The sequence below is a fragment of the Aegilops tauschii genome, chromosome 7, assembly GCF_002575655.3.
Source record: "Aegilops tauschii subsp. strangulata cultivar AL8/78 chromosome 7, Aet v6.0, whole genome shotgun sequence".
Classification (NCBI taxonomy): domain Eukaryota; kingdom Viridiplantae; phylum Streptophyta; class Magnoliopsida; order Poales; family Poaceae; genus Aegilops; species Aegilops tauschii.
The window spans coordinates 86,733,437-86,748,426 of record NC_053041.3 but is presented as its reverse complement, the minus strand read 5'-3'; the positions used below and the strand labels follow the sequence as shown (position 1 = coordinate 86,748,426).

Here is a 14,990-nt window from a genome sequence, read left to right as displayed (position 1 = left end):
TGATGAAATAATTAAGTATGTGGACCTACACGAGAATGACTAAATCATGAAAAAAACTGATTTTTTTTTTGCAAAGACGAACAATGCATGCATTGTTCACTGTTTACAAGCCACCATCTTGTTATTTTGTTAGCTCACATGGTTACTTGTTTCATCAGCAAAATTTTAAACATTTGTAATATACATTCATATTAACATGTAGAATTTTTTTTGGATTTATTTGAAACTTAAAAGACATGATTTTCGAACTATTGAAAATCAAATGCTCCAATGCACTAGTGCTCCAAAAATCCAGACTCGCTTTCAAACAGCTAGTATATATGACATTATTCATGAAATCTAGATATAAATGTGTACTTCTTTACTCTTTCTAATTTATTTAGGAAAAAGGATAAACAAGGAGTAGTAGGTAGGAACTTGATGTGGAAGTTGTGCGTAGGCATCAATAAGAGCATGGTTAATAATGCAACTAACAGTTGGCTATAAGGCGATGTCATGTCATCTACAACCAACCTCTTAGGCGACATGTACAGTAATAAGTTTTAAATATGTACTCCCCCATCTCAGTTTACAAGTCATGCATGTGTACCTAGGTTGTTAATTTGATCAATTTAATAAGAGGCATACATTACCAAAATAACTCATTAGAAACTTTAGATATTCTATTTTCTGATGATATATTTTTTATGTTAAATAATTTATTTTATATAAGTTAAATTGACGACCTAGATACACGTGCAAGACTTGTAAACTGAGATGGACGGAGTACTGGTTTATCAATAGTTGATCCACTTTATATCCTCACAAAGCGTCGGATCTCGTGTTGCAGATGGCTACTAACCAAGAGCCCGCTTCTCCTATCTCTCCTCTTCTTTCTCCTCCAACTAAGCAAAAATATATTATTCTATTTCTTGTAGTTTGCTTATGTCACCCTATTGTACTTGTTCTAATGCTTGATCACAGTATGAGTTAATTAACCCAGCTACTAGGGAGGCGCAGCTCGTAAATGATGTACGAGCTTGATTTAATGCATGGGATGTGTTTTTCTTTGCTGTTTTCATTGAGGGACAGCAGCAAGCAGATGGAGCAGCTAGCAGTATAAACTAGATCGGTACCGCGCCTTGGCGCAAGGGTGCCGGTCCCAACTTTTTGGTCAAGCAAGTAATGCTAAGTTAGTAGGAATCCAGATTTGGCATATGGATTCATATAGGATAATAATATCTATGTTGCTCAATATCGACACGATACTATAAGGCAGAATCGATTTCAATACATCCGTAAGATTACAAAAGATAGCCCTGGCGCAAGTTGCCCGTTCCAGACAGGAAATCTAAATCGATGTAGTATGCAATCAATGCATGGTTCAAAGCCCAAAGCAATGCACCAAATATTTAACCTCATGAAGTGTTAAGAAAGCAAGGTTGTTAAAGATACTAACTTCATAGGGAGATAATGCAACCTTTGTTGATTACCCACTTGCAAGCAAGGTAATGTGATGTGCTGAATACTGAAACCATATGTCTGTAGAAGTATTGGACCACAACCTGCACAGTACCGCGATCATCACACGGAATCTACCACAGGAAAACCGAACATGGATGCCACCATTCCCAACCTGGTAATAACGCCATCAGACCAAAAGATGTTAGAATATCAGCAAACACCAATCCAATGAACATTCTTTATCAGAGTTAAAAATTTCAAAGCAAGGTATAGCCACATCAAACCCGGAAGGACATATTTCATACTCAATAGTTTAGAAGATAGAAAAAAAAGCAATGCTCATCATTATAGATACGAACAATAGTTCCATAAAATATTACTACCACCGGTTGACTTTTTCCACATAAAATGATGTCTCACTATCAAACTTAGCAGAAAGGTTTCCCCATAACTTGACTTTGATTTCATATGAGGAGAGGCAGCACGTGTGCATTGAACATTCTGATCTCTTGGTTATATAGTGGCTATAAACAAGAGATCAGAATGTTCAATGCACACATGCTGCCCAAACCATATACAAAGACAGGCAGTAGTAGAAACCTGATATCACAAATGATAATATCCTTTATAGGTACAAATTCCTTCCATGTTTATGGCTGAAACATGTGTACATCAGAAACTTTAACTACAATATGGTAGATATCTACAGGACCAAGCAAGAAATCAGAAATAGAACAGCGGGCGTCTTAAGTAAAGCAAGCACCACCCGATTACATATAAGTTTGTATTCATCCTCAGCACTGTCCAGGCTGAAGAGGGTACATAGGGTCACATACAGTCTGCAACATCTGCTTGTCCTTCGACAGCATAACAACATTAACTAAACACGTGGGTCAAACACATAAATAAACATATGTCGGACAATAGGGCGCAATAGAATCGGAGCTAGCAGAGACACAGGAAACTGCCTTAGAACATCCGAAGAGACACTCCCATAGCCAGACATCATTACTTCGTGCATCCACAAACAAAAGGATAGGGTCCTGCATATATATAGATTTGCAAGCGCAGATTAGCAGGATGCCCATCAGAGGAGTCATTTCTGATGCATAGTAAGGTTCATGATATTCAAAACAGTGATAATGGTAGACTTTGCATAACATGACAACACATCATATTTCATAATTAGAATACATTATATTACTGAAAACAGAAACTGAGGTGACCAATTGGAATAATCCCATTTAGGTGACCACATTCCATAGTTTAAATTCAAAAATTAGGCTTCTCCCTAAAGCATACACTCAGATAGGGGGCATTTAAAAAGAATCTGGATGAAACACACAGGCATACCTTCGATATTTCATTGCACATCTCAATGGAGACATTATTATCTTATGGACCTCGTTAAAATCGATGACCTTATTAGTTGCAACTATAATTATATGAAACAGGTACCTGCAACGAAAAATGACAAACCATGATGGATCAGAAATGAATTAAGCAGCTAGTTGCAGCACGACATGCCCAACTTCTCACCTCTGTCTTTTTTATTTTTCTTCATTTATCAATACACATAGTGACACACCAACGCCTTGACTATGCTCAAGCTATCACAGTGGTTTACAAATTCCAGATTCGTATTCAAACAAATGAACTATATAATGAGTCATGATAGGTGGGTGAGCCTTGCTTCTGTTCGGTTGTAATTACAGGGGGCATGGTAGGTTGGGAGTCTGGCTTCTCTTTGTGTGTAAAGATAGTGTGTCTGGAGAGCCTTGCTTTTGTTCGGTTACAACTTCAGCAAGCTTGCTATAGAGAAAGTTTAATGAAAACACTTAGATAGCAAGTAAACCATGTGAGATTAAAAAAAGCACGGACACCAGCAAGAAAACTGGAATATTCCAGTTTCATGAAATGCATCTCCTTTGTACCTCTTATGATTAGAGGAAAGGCCATAAATGGAAGAACCCAGAGTAGATTTTATACCTACATATAATGGCAGGCTGGCAACCGTAGGGCATTTTCATTGGATAAATACATCAAATTTTACACAACTAAAATCAACTTCATGTCTGTGTACCTCATATGATTAGAGGAAAGGCCATAAGGTAAGAACCTAAAGTTAGCATAGGATTTATACATACATGTAATTACAGCAGCAGGGTGCTATGCTATTGGTGGTATCCTTTTTATATATATCCTCACTGGTTAGCTGACATCAGAAAAGGAGAAGATCAGAAGGGTATAACAGTTATGAAGCTATAACAGTTATTAAACAATGTGTCAGGCTCACAGGAAAAAACTCAGCGAGTTTTCCTAAGAGTAATACAAAGAAAACTTGAAATTGAAAATATACACTTAAAAGAGTGGCCGAAGTAAATTTTCCGCATAACACAGTGAATGCAATTTCGTAAGAGGTAGCAAAACCATGTAATGCAAATAGGCTGCGTTTTTTTGGGATGTATGGAGCAAAACAATTCAACAACCCAAGGAGAATATTATGTTGCAGCGGATATATGAAGCTGAGTTATAATGCATAAAAGAATGACAATGGACAATAGTGACATAAGAGGGTAAACAGGGTTTGCCGGGCACTAATTATGTTGTAGCACAAAATACTAATAAATAGTAACACTAAAGATCAGTTAGGAGCCGGGGAAGGAATTGTAAATAGCATACGTCAGCAGATTAAGCAAAGAGGCACTGATTATACAGAGAGACTCCAACACCAAACAATTAGAGGGGGACATCAATCGCATACACGGGATGGAGGAAGAGAGCACAAACCATACTTCAAGCAGGGAGAAATCGTGTGCTATTTCAAACAGAAGTAACATTTTATCTAGTGCACAAAAATATAGTTGTACAAAATTACTTTATTGTGTCCCAGTTACATAAATCATTTTCTTTTGATACTATCCCAGTTAAAGAGTTGGAAGTCTTAAGTAACAGGAAACAGGAAAGGCCATAAGGTGCTATATTTTTTGAATACCAATGTAATGAAAGGTGGTATCTTTTTCGAATACCAATTCATGGTGTCTTCTTCGAATACCCTCATCTGATACCTAATATAAGAAAAGGCGAACATCAGAAATCTATGTAAATAGTAGAAGAAGGATACAAGTATGATACAAATGAACCATATAATAATGATTTATAGAGATTATCTACAATGCATGGCAACCAAAATCGTTGCTTCTTTTGTTAGATATTATGATCCCAAAGTGTCCATCCATAGACTAAATCAGTATAATCTCAGTGCCAACTACAAATATACACATTCTCAAACCTAGAGCAGCAAAACAACACGAAATAAATATACTAAAAGACTAAATTAATGGGGATAATTAAGGCAAAAAAGGGCAGCCGGTGCATGTAGCTCCCGCTTGCGCAGGGTCCAGGGAAGGGTCCGACCACTTTGGATCTATTGTACGCAGCCTTTCCCTGCATTTCTGTAAGAGGCTGTTTCCAGGACTTGAACCCGTGACCTCATGGTCACAACGCAACAGCTTTTACCACTGCACCAAGGCTAATGGGGATAATTAAGGCAATGAAAAACAAAAGATGAACAATGATTATATTGTAAGATCAAATTAGTGGCAGACAAAGAAAGCATTTTGTTCTTAAAGAAACAGTGAAAACAACTTGCAGCAGGATAAAAGCATTCCTTTGGAAGTCTAGCAATATATAAATAGTTCAAATAGTAAAGGATGTATATACAATTCTAACACATGATTATGCAAAATAAACACACTTGACAGTTTCATGAGAAAAGCAACAGCTGACCAACAAACAGAACAAGAAAGAACCTATGTACATAAAGGAAACAACACTATCTTACTAGATAGGAAACAAACATATAGGCATGAGGCACGAGAAGGCTAGAGATTTAAAAAATAGTTACTTCAACATGATACCTGAAAGATAACTATATAACTTTCTCCCGTTGAGCTACCAGACACAAGTAACACAAACAGTGAGACAAAGAACACACCAAACCATTTTTTTAAAGATGGATCGGCTTCATGCACAGAGTATTCACAGTGCAGCATCAACACTGAACTCAAATATTTTACCCATCTATTTTTTAAAGGAGGAAAAACTCATCGCTATATAACATCTTCCATGATAGCAGAACTGGAAAAGGAGTGTTAGAGATAAGAGCGGAGTTGGGGATGGATGTAGTTCATGGGTGGGGGTCAGGAGGCAAGGCAAGTAATCTGTATACCTTTGCACAAGACAAAGACGACAAGGTCGCCGGCGCCGACAGCCTCTTCTGGCTCCATGAGCCCCGCAGCCATAAGCATCGATGATCTACTCCTTCAATAGAATGTTGATCAAATCATTAGTTTGCTATTTACCGCTAGAGATTCTCCCGTGGTTCTTATTTCTCGATAACTTATGTGGACAGTAGTTTGTAAGATATATATGCATAAAGGCAATATCCCAAAGAAATATCTAAAATATTTGAAACAACATTATCATGAGCATACAAGTAAAGAAGATAGAAAATGTTGTGGATGGGCCAGACCTGCCAACTACCAACAAAATCTGTACAGACAATCCAGATCTCAAATGATCGTGGTGGTCTTCAAATCAAAACTGAGACGAAAGGGTGGTTGATGTGCTCTAGCAGTGGCAATGAGACTCTCCTTGTGCGTTAAGGTACATCAATTGTGGTCCAATTTTTTTGATTGGCCAGATCTGTTCCAAAAACCAGTCACCAATCAGTACTATGGTGGCTATTAAAGAATATAGGCATGATCAAAATATAGTAATAAGAAAACCTTCAAATATGCTTAGAACAATTTTAGGAAGAACCGGTTAGAGTCAGAACCCTATAACAATGGCATTACAAAGAAAACACTTTCTGGTGGTCATTAGAGGAACATGACATTCACTTTTTAATCGAATTCAACTTGGAAGAAGCTGAGAACAATAGCTCACAAAACTGGGATGTCGTATTCACCAAGATTTGAATTGCCTAATGGGATTTAATGTTCACACAGTACCCCCATCTCTACATGTTCGGTCCTAAATCTACACAGCTCACAGTACTAAACCAAACATGTATAAGATAATCATCAACCTTGCATATCGTATACAGACCAATCAAATACACTTGGAGCTGACCACACATGCAAATGGCAACTTGACAACAAGAATGACAAATCCTCCTGGATTTCACAGTTGGCAGGTACAACAAACTAACCAATCAACCTCTCATAGAGTGTGCCATGAAGATGAGCACCTTAGCCGGAGATGCAGGAGGAAGGACGGCCAAATCTGATGAAGGAACAGCAGCCACAGACCCAGCAACGACCCTGGCACCAAACCCTCACAACCACGCTGTGCAGCCGAAACCAACAAACACGCATGAGGTACGAAGAGCAGGACGTCTGGAAGAGAAAGAAGAAAGGAAGAACGCACCTTTCTGATGGCGGCGAGTGAGCAAACGGCGGACGACGGCGCGTCAGCCTCGTCGCCCGCAACCCCCATCTCCTTCTCTCTAGATGAGCGGCGGCGGCCGTCGGCGGGGAAGGGAGGCGGGCGCGGGCCTAGGGTTTGGAGGGGGAGAAAGAGGCGAGGCGGGGGGAAGAGGAGAGGGGGTGGCGAGTGGGAGAGGAGGCGGCGGCGTGGGGAGCAGGCGGCCGCGTGCGAGTGTGGGAGCGAGCGGGCTAGGGTTATCTCCATGGGAGAAGCCCCTTTTATACCCCTGTGCGTGAAATTACGAAAATGCCCATGGCGGGGCAGCGTAATTACGCGCGGTGGCACGAATGAGACGGTAACTATTCATTGTAGCAGTAACTTTTTTTGATCCAACGGTCCAGTTCCTCCCACCACTTGATCCGACGCCTGGAAACGCATCAAGCGACTCGATCCGACGGCGGACATTCGCTAAGCTCTGAGAGAGCCCGTGTTCTTCCAAGTAACATATATCTGGATGAATGGGCATCGATCTCTTGGGGTTCCACAGCCCGCAGCTCACATAATAAGCTAGCCATCCACCCCTGGAGTAACTGCTGCTGCTTCTATACTTTTTTTTAAACGGGTTAGTACTCTACTTATATACTACTTCCTCTGTAAACTAATATAAGAGCGTTTAGATCACTACTTTAGTGATCTAAACGCTCTTATACCCTTATATTAGTTTACGGGAGGGAGTAGTAAATATTTTTGTGTGTGTGTAGCTAGAGCTAGCAAGGATTAACCTGCAGTAGGTGGATGAACTTTGTTTCTTGTTTCTGAGATATATATTTTACCTAGTGCTTAACTAATCCGTTTCTTTGGTTTGCACTATCAATTAGAGTGCAGTGCTGCATCGATCAACAGGCAATTAAGCTGAAAGAAAGAAAGACCCGATCATGTCGATGGCTTTGGCGCCTTCTTTCAGCTGCAGGACCGGGATGATGATGGCCACTACATTCAGCCGGCGCGCCCCAACGGCGACGGGGGCAAGGCTGTCCTGGCCTACTACTTCTATTACTACTTCAACCCAGCACCTCCGGCCACCTCCGGCGCCGGCCTCGTGGGCGCTCGTGAGCACGACCACCTCCAGGATGAGGACGACGCCCCAGGTTGTAAGAAGCCGAAGCAGGAGCCGGGGCCGTCCCGGAAAGGCCAGCCGGATGCGAGGGAGCTGCGCTTCGAGTTCGATGTATCACAGACCGATAACGATGAGGACGTCAACTATTTCCAGCGGACCCTGGCAGAAATGCGCCAGCTGCTGAGAGACGAGGATAACCCTTATGTTGAGGTTATGGACCCAGACACAGGTGGTGTGCGGCAGATCCATAGGCTCCCTCCGCCGGAAGACGCTCCTCAACTGATGAACCTGACACTCCGCCTCGGTGAGGAAACAAACGTCACCTTGAGCGTGCGGACGGACAACCTCTACGTCGTCGGCTTCCGCAGCGGCCATAATGGTGGCACGTGGTTCGAGTTTACCCATCGGAATCCCGACAGCGCGCTCAGAGAGGGGTACCATATGATCACAGGGTCAACCAGCCTGGGGTACAGCGGATCCTATACTGGAGCAAACAGCATCGGTGGATTAACCGAGCAGGTAATTGTTTCAGTTCCTCGCTTCATTAAATTATGTGCTACTCATGCTGGATAGCAGGATGATGCATGTCTGGCTAACTCTAATTTTAGAGGCTGGCATTATACTCCCTCCGTTTTAAAACATAAGGCTAGTCATAATGAAAATAACTTAGGTAGTAACATAACGCACCCCAAGACATATATGCTTATGTGGCATGATGTTAATGAGGAGAGAGGTGTTTGTGGTAACATAATATGTTACCGTAACATAACGCACCCAAATGCAAAATGAGTTTACAACATAATAAATGAAGGCTTGCATGATACTATACTTATGTTAACCACTATAATGGTAGTAACATAGAATAGTAACATATGCATATTACTAATCTAAGTTACTACCCACTATCACTAGCCTAAGAAGGTGTATTTTGTTTTCAAAAGCCAAACATGTACAGGATTGACTAAGTTTATAGAGAAAAAACAAATATCTATAATACCAAATTTGTGTCATTAGATTCATCATGAAAAATATTTTCATATTTTATTTACTTTGTAGTAAAGACATTGATATTTTATTTTATAGTCTTGATCAAACATACATATATTTGACTTGCACTAAAATCAATATATCGCATATTCTTGAACGGAGGGAGTATGTAGTAGTAGGACGCCTAACAGTATCAAACATTCGGTTTTTAATCATAGCAAATTGAACATTTTTTATGACAAATTCAGTTGACGCGAGGATGGCAAGTTTAGTAGGCAACATGGCAAATCTCAGTTTATTTTTGCCAAGAAATTACCGTGTTTTCTAACTAAACTTGTTATCCTCGCGCCAATTGAAGTTGTCATAAAAAAAATGCTCCATTTGCCAGTGTAAAAAAACAAACGTTCGGTACATTTCTTTTCTGATAGTAGCATCATGCATGTTACCATAATAAGCTCTTTCCCTTACCAAAGTAGTTAGTGACCAGCCGTACGTAAGTCCCCTACTAACTTTTATACGTATATATCTACTATCTTCCACAAGCAGGATATTTTTGGCGGTCAGACCGTCCGGGGGGCCATCTATGGCCTGGCCAATCGCAACGGAAGGGGCAACGACCATGGTGTCAAAAAATTTCTGCGCAAAAAATTCATCGAGTCCGTGAGGTTCGAGACCATCGCCAGGAGAGCCGCAGACCAGATGAGGATGTTCCCGTCAGAAACCAGCGATGGTCCGCAGCTCCGATAGTGGGAAATCGACTTGATCCGTAGCTGGGGCCATCTATCTGAAATCTCCTTGACGCAGGACATGCTCAACGCCGGCGCACTGGTGCTCGGGATGGTGCTAACTAGAAATAAAGTGGTGGTCTCAGCTCCTAATAAGCGTCGTCCAAAGCGCGACGCCGACGACTCTGGCTCCATTGAAGCAGGAGTCGTTGGCCTTACGCTTGCAGAGGCCGTCAGGGTGGTGATCCTCAACATCAACGACCAACACCCCGGCTATCTCTACGGAACCATCACCGTCACCGACGGCTTGGGGGCCTTCCAGCTCTACAACCGGGACAAGGACCATTATGAGGAGGTAGACCCCTGGGTCTGGGCCAGGGCTGGCCTCGCCCACGCGCCTCGCCCCATCTCGGGCGCCGACGACTTCGTCATCGGCGTCGACCTCTGGGACCACTACCGCTGGTTCCTATCGGACCGCAAGGTGGCGAGCGGGCTGGTGTCCTGGAACTCGCGGGACGCCCTATCCCGCTACTACAACAGGATCCTCAAGGTCCCAGTGTGGGCTGACCATGGTAGCGTGGAGGTACAGTACGTGCTGCTCACAAACTCCGTGGTGGCCACAGTAAAGGTCGTCCTGGTGGACAGCGGCAACATCTTCTTTAATTCCGACGTCTACGGCTGCATCAACGCGACAACCAGATTGGCCTCCGGCGAGGAGCTGCTGTACACTCTGCTCAACAAGCCGGCATGGCACAACAAGGTGCGACACCAAGAGCCCGTACCACTCCAGAGGAGCCTCATCTCCGCACAGCTGGGCACAGAGCTTCATATCTGGGCCAACTTGTGGGACTTCAACAAGCTTGAACCCACGGACGATCAGATCGTGGTTGGCTCCGTGGACTTCATCCCAGGCCTCTCCGGAACCGACACCAAAGAGATCGCCGGCCCCCGCGGTAAGGTGAGGGTGGAGGTCACTTGGTCTACCAACATCCCGTAGTATGTACGTACAAGTCATCTCTCTCAACATCTCGCTCGACTATTGCTTGCTGTGTGCATACCTCTGTCGTAACCATCACCAAGTAATAAGCCAAGACATCTCTCATCTGTCTCTGCATGGTCTTGAGCAGTTTGTGGTACGTAGTAGCCGTCGTTAACTCAACTCACTCGTGTACTTTGATATGATGGGCCTTGTAATTTATTACACTTTTCTGATCCTCACAAAATACAAGTTTTTTAGATATTTTAATGTGCACTACCCCAAAAAAAGATATGCAGACTATGTACGAATGTATATAGACGTATTTTAGAGTGTAGATTCACTCATTTTGCTCCGTATGTAGTCCGTAGTGAAATCTGTAGAAAGACTTATATTTAGGAACGGAGGGAGTACACATTAACTATATGTAAGTCGCCTGAATTTTTATATTTGGGTCTGTTGATTGTTCTGTCTGTTGGACTCTGAATCGTGCTCTTTTTGAGTGTGTTGTTCCCTATTTTGGGCTTCGTTCTCTTTTTTTTTTTTAGGTGTAACTAGGGATTTATTCAAAATTCAAACGGTTTGAAATACAAGTGATGTCCGGGACAGTCCATAGCCACACATGGCGGCCCACGCCAAGAGTTGACGCGGCCTTAGCTAATCTATGAGCCTCACTATTACATTTCCTTGGTTCATGACGGAAGATAACATGCTCAAAATCACTTATGCGACTTGATATTTCAAGCAGAAATGGCGCATAAACTGCAGCTGTACCTCTGTTGATGTTAGTGATTACTTCAACGCATTCGGATGCGATTAGTAGTCGTTGGACATGTAAATCCTGGCTCAAAGCCAGTGCCTCATTGCATGCCCACGCTTCCAAGCTGGCTGGATCGAAGAGGCCGTCGAAAACAACAGATGATGCTTCAAGGAAGCATCCATTACTATCTCTACATATGGCTGCTGCTGCACCTTTGTTTCCATGTCGGGATAAACCCCCATGCACGTTTATTTTGGGCTTCATTCTAATAGACCGGCCGTTCTGTTTTGGGCTTCGTTCTGTTTTGGTGTTTTGGGCTTCGTTCTAATGCACGAAGATTCTGTACCACTTCAGAGGAAACTCATCTCTGCACCGTAGGGCAAAGAGCTTCGTATTTGGGCCATCTTGTGGGACTACGACAAGCTTGAGCTCAACGACGACCAAATAAAGCCCCTAAAAAACAAATAAAGAGATCACCGGCCCACGCACGAGGAGTCATCTCTCAGCATCCCGCTCGATTGCTTGTTGTGTTCATACATCTATCGTAACCATCGCCAAGTAAATAAGCCAAGACATCTCTCATCTGTCTCTGCATGGTCTTGAGCAGTTTGTGGTACGTAGTAGCCGTCGTTAACTCAACTCACTCGTGTACTTTGATATGATGGGCCTTGTAATTTATTACACTTTTCTGATCCTCACAAAATACAAGTTTTTTAGATATTTTAATGTGCACTACCCCCAAAAAAAGATATGCAGACCATGTACGAATGTATATAGAGCGTAGATTCACTCATTTTGCTCCGTATGTAGTCCGTAGTGAAATCTGTAGAAAGACTTATATTTAGGAACGGAGGGAGTACACATTAACTATATGTAAGTCGCCTGAATTTTTATATTTGGGTCTTTTGATTGTTCTGTCCGTTGGATGGTGCTCTGAATCGTGCTCTTTTTAAGTGTGTTGTTCCCTATTTTGGGCTTCGTTCTCTTTTTTCTTTTGAGGTGTAACTAGGGATTTATTCAAAATTCAAACGGTTTGGAATACAAGTGATGTCCGGGACAGTCCATAGCCACACATGGCGGCCCACGCCAAGAGTTGACGCGGCCTTAGCTAATCTATGAGCCACACTATTACATTTCCTTGGTTCATGACTGAAGATAACATGCTCAAAATCACTTATGCGACTTGATATTTCAAGCAGAAATGGCGCATAAACTGCAGCTGTACCTCTGTTGATGTTAGTGATTACTTCAACGCATTCGGATGCGATTAGTAGTCGTTGGACATGTAAATCCTGGCTCAAAGCCAGTGCCTCATTGCATGCCCACGCTTCCAAGCTGGTTGGATCGAATAGGCCGTCGAAAACAACAGATGATGCTTCAAGGAAGCATCCATTACTATCTCTACATATGGCTGCTGCTGCACCTTTGTTTCCATGTCGGGATAAAACCCCATGCACGTTTATTTTGGGCTTCGTTCTAATAGACCGGCCGTTCTGTTTTGGGCTTCGTTCTGTTTTGGTGTTTTGGGCTTGGTTCTAATGCACGAAGAGTCTGTACCACTTCAGAGGAAACTCATCTCTGCACCGTAGGGCAAAGAGCTTCGTATTTGGGCCATCTTGTGGGACTACGACAAGCTTGAGCTCAACGACGACCAAATAAAGCCCCTAAAAAACAAATAAAGAGATCACCGGCCCACGCACGAGGAGTCATCTCTCAACATCCCGCTCGATTGCTTGTTGTGTTCATACATCTATCGTAACCATCGCCAAGTAAATAAGCCAAGACATCTCTTATCTGTCTCTGCATGGTCTTGAGCAGTTTGTGGTACGTAGTAGCCGTCGTTAACTCAACTCACTCGTGTACTTTGATATGATGGGCCTTGTAATTTATTACACTTTTCTGATCCTCACAAAATACAAGTTTTTTAGATATTTTAATGTGCACTACCCCCAAAAAAAGATATGCAGACTATGTACGAATGTATATAGACGTATTTTAGAGTGTAGATTCACTCATTTTGCTCCGTATGTAGTCCGTAGTGAAATATGTAGAAAGACTTATATTTAGGAACGGAGGGAGTACACATTAACTATATGTAAGTCGCCTGAATTTTTATATTTGTGTCTGTTGATTGTTCTGTCCGTTGGATGGTGCTCTGAATCGTGCTCTTTTTGAGTGTGTTGTTCCCTATTTTGGGCTTCGTTCTCTTTTTTCTTTTGAGGTGTAACTAGGGATTTATTCAAAATTCAAACGGTTTGGAATACAAGTGATGTCCGGGACAGTCCATAGCCACACATGGCGGCCCACGCCAAGAGTTGACGCGGCCTTAGCTAATCTATGAGCCTCACTATTACTTTTCCTTGGTTCATGACGGAAGATAACATGCTCAAAATCACTTATGCGACTTGATATTTCAAGCAGAAATGGCGCATAAACTGCAGCTGTACCTCTGTTGATGTTAGTGATTACTTCAACGCATTCGGATGCGATTAGTAGTCGTTGGACACGTAAATCCTGGCTCAAAGCCAGTGCCTCATTGCATGCCCACGCTTCCAAGCTGGCTGGATCGAATAGGCCGTCGAAAACAACAGATGATGCTTCAAGGAAGCATCCATTACTATCTCTACATATGGCTGCTGCTGCACCTTTGTTTCCATGTCGGGATAAAACCCCATGCACGTTTATTTTGGGCTTCGTTCTAATAGACCGGCCGTTCTGTTTTGGGCTTCGTTCTGTTTTGGTGTTTTGGGCTTGGTTCTAATGCACGAAGAGTCTGTACCACTTCAGAGGAAACTCATCTCTGCACCGTAGGGCAAAGAGCTTCGTATTTGGGCCATCTTGTGGGACTACGACAAGCTTGAGCTCAACGACGACCAAATAAAGCCCCTAAAAAACAAATAAAGAGATCACCGGCCCACGCACGAGGAGTCATCTCTCAGCATCCCGCTCGATTGCTTGTTGTGATCATACATCTATCGTAACCATCGCCAAGTAAATAAGCCAAGACATCTCTCATCTGTCTCTGCATGGTCTTGAGCAGTTTGTGGTACGTAGTAGCCGTCGTTAACTCAACTCACTCGTGTACTTTGATATGATGGGCCTTGTAATTTATTACACTTTTCTGATCCTCACAAAATACAAGTTTTTTAGATATTTTAATGTGCACTACCCCCAAAAAAAGATATGCAGACCATGTACGAATGTATATAGATGTATTTTAGAGTGTAGATTCACTCATTTTGCTCCGTATGTAGTCCGTGGTGAAATCTGTAGAAAGACTTATATTTAGGAACGGAGGGAGTACACATTAACTATATGTAAGTCGCCTGAATTTTTATATTTGGGTCTTTTGATTGTACTATCCGTTGGATGGTGCTCTGAATCGTGCTCTTTTTGAGTGTGTTGTTCCCTATTTTGGGCTTCGTTCTCTTTTTTCTTTTGAGGTGTAACTAGGGATTTATTCAAAATTCAAACGGTTTGGAATACAAGTGATGTCCGGGACAGTCCATAGCCACACATGGCGGCCCACGCCAAGAGTTGACGCGGCCT

The 14,990-nt window shown here is 42.5% G+C and overlaps 1 long non-coding RNA gene across 1 annotated transcript; it reads right to left on the bottom strand.

The window, feature by feature from the left end:
- Positions 1-2,036: 2,036 nt before the first annotated feature.
- On the bottom strand, positions 2,037-6,146 carry LOC120968497 (uncharacterized). The gene is made up of 6 exons (XR_005763026.3): positions 5,978-6,146; positions 5,675-5,766; positions 4,439-4,511; positions 3,591-3,658; positions 2,797-2,901; positions 2,037-2,486 (listed from the first exon to the last, which is right to left on the bottom strand). It is a non-coding gene; the product is annotated as an uncharacterized lncRNA (long non-coding RNA).
- Between the last annotated feature and the right edge of the window lie 8,844 nt (positions 6,147-14,990).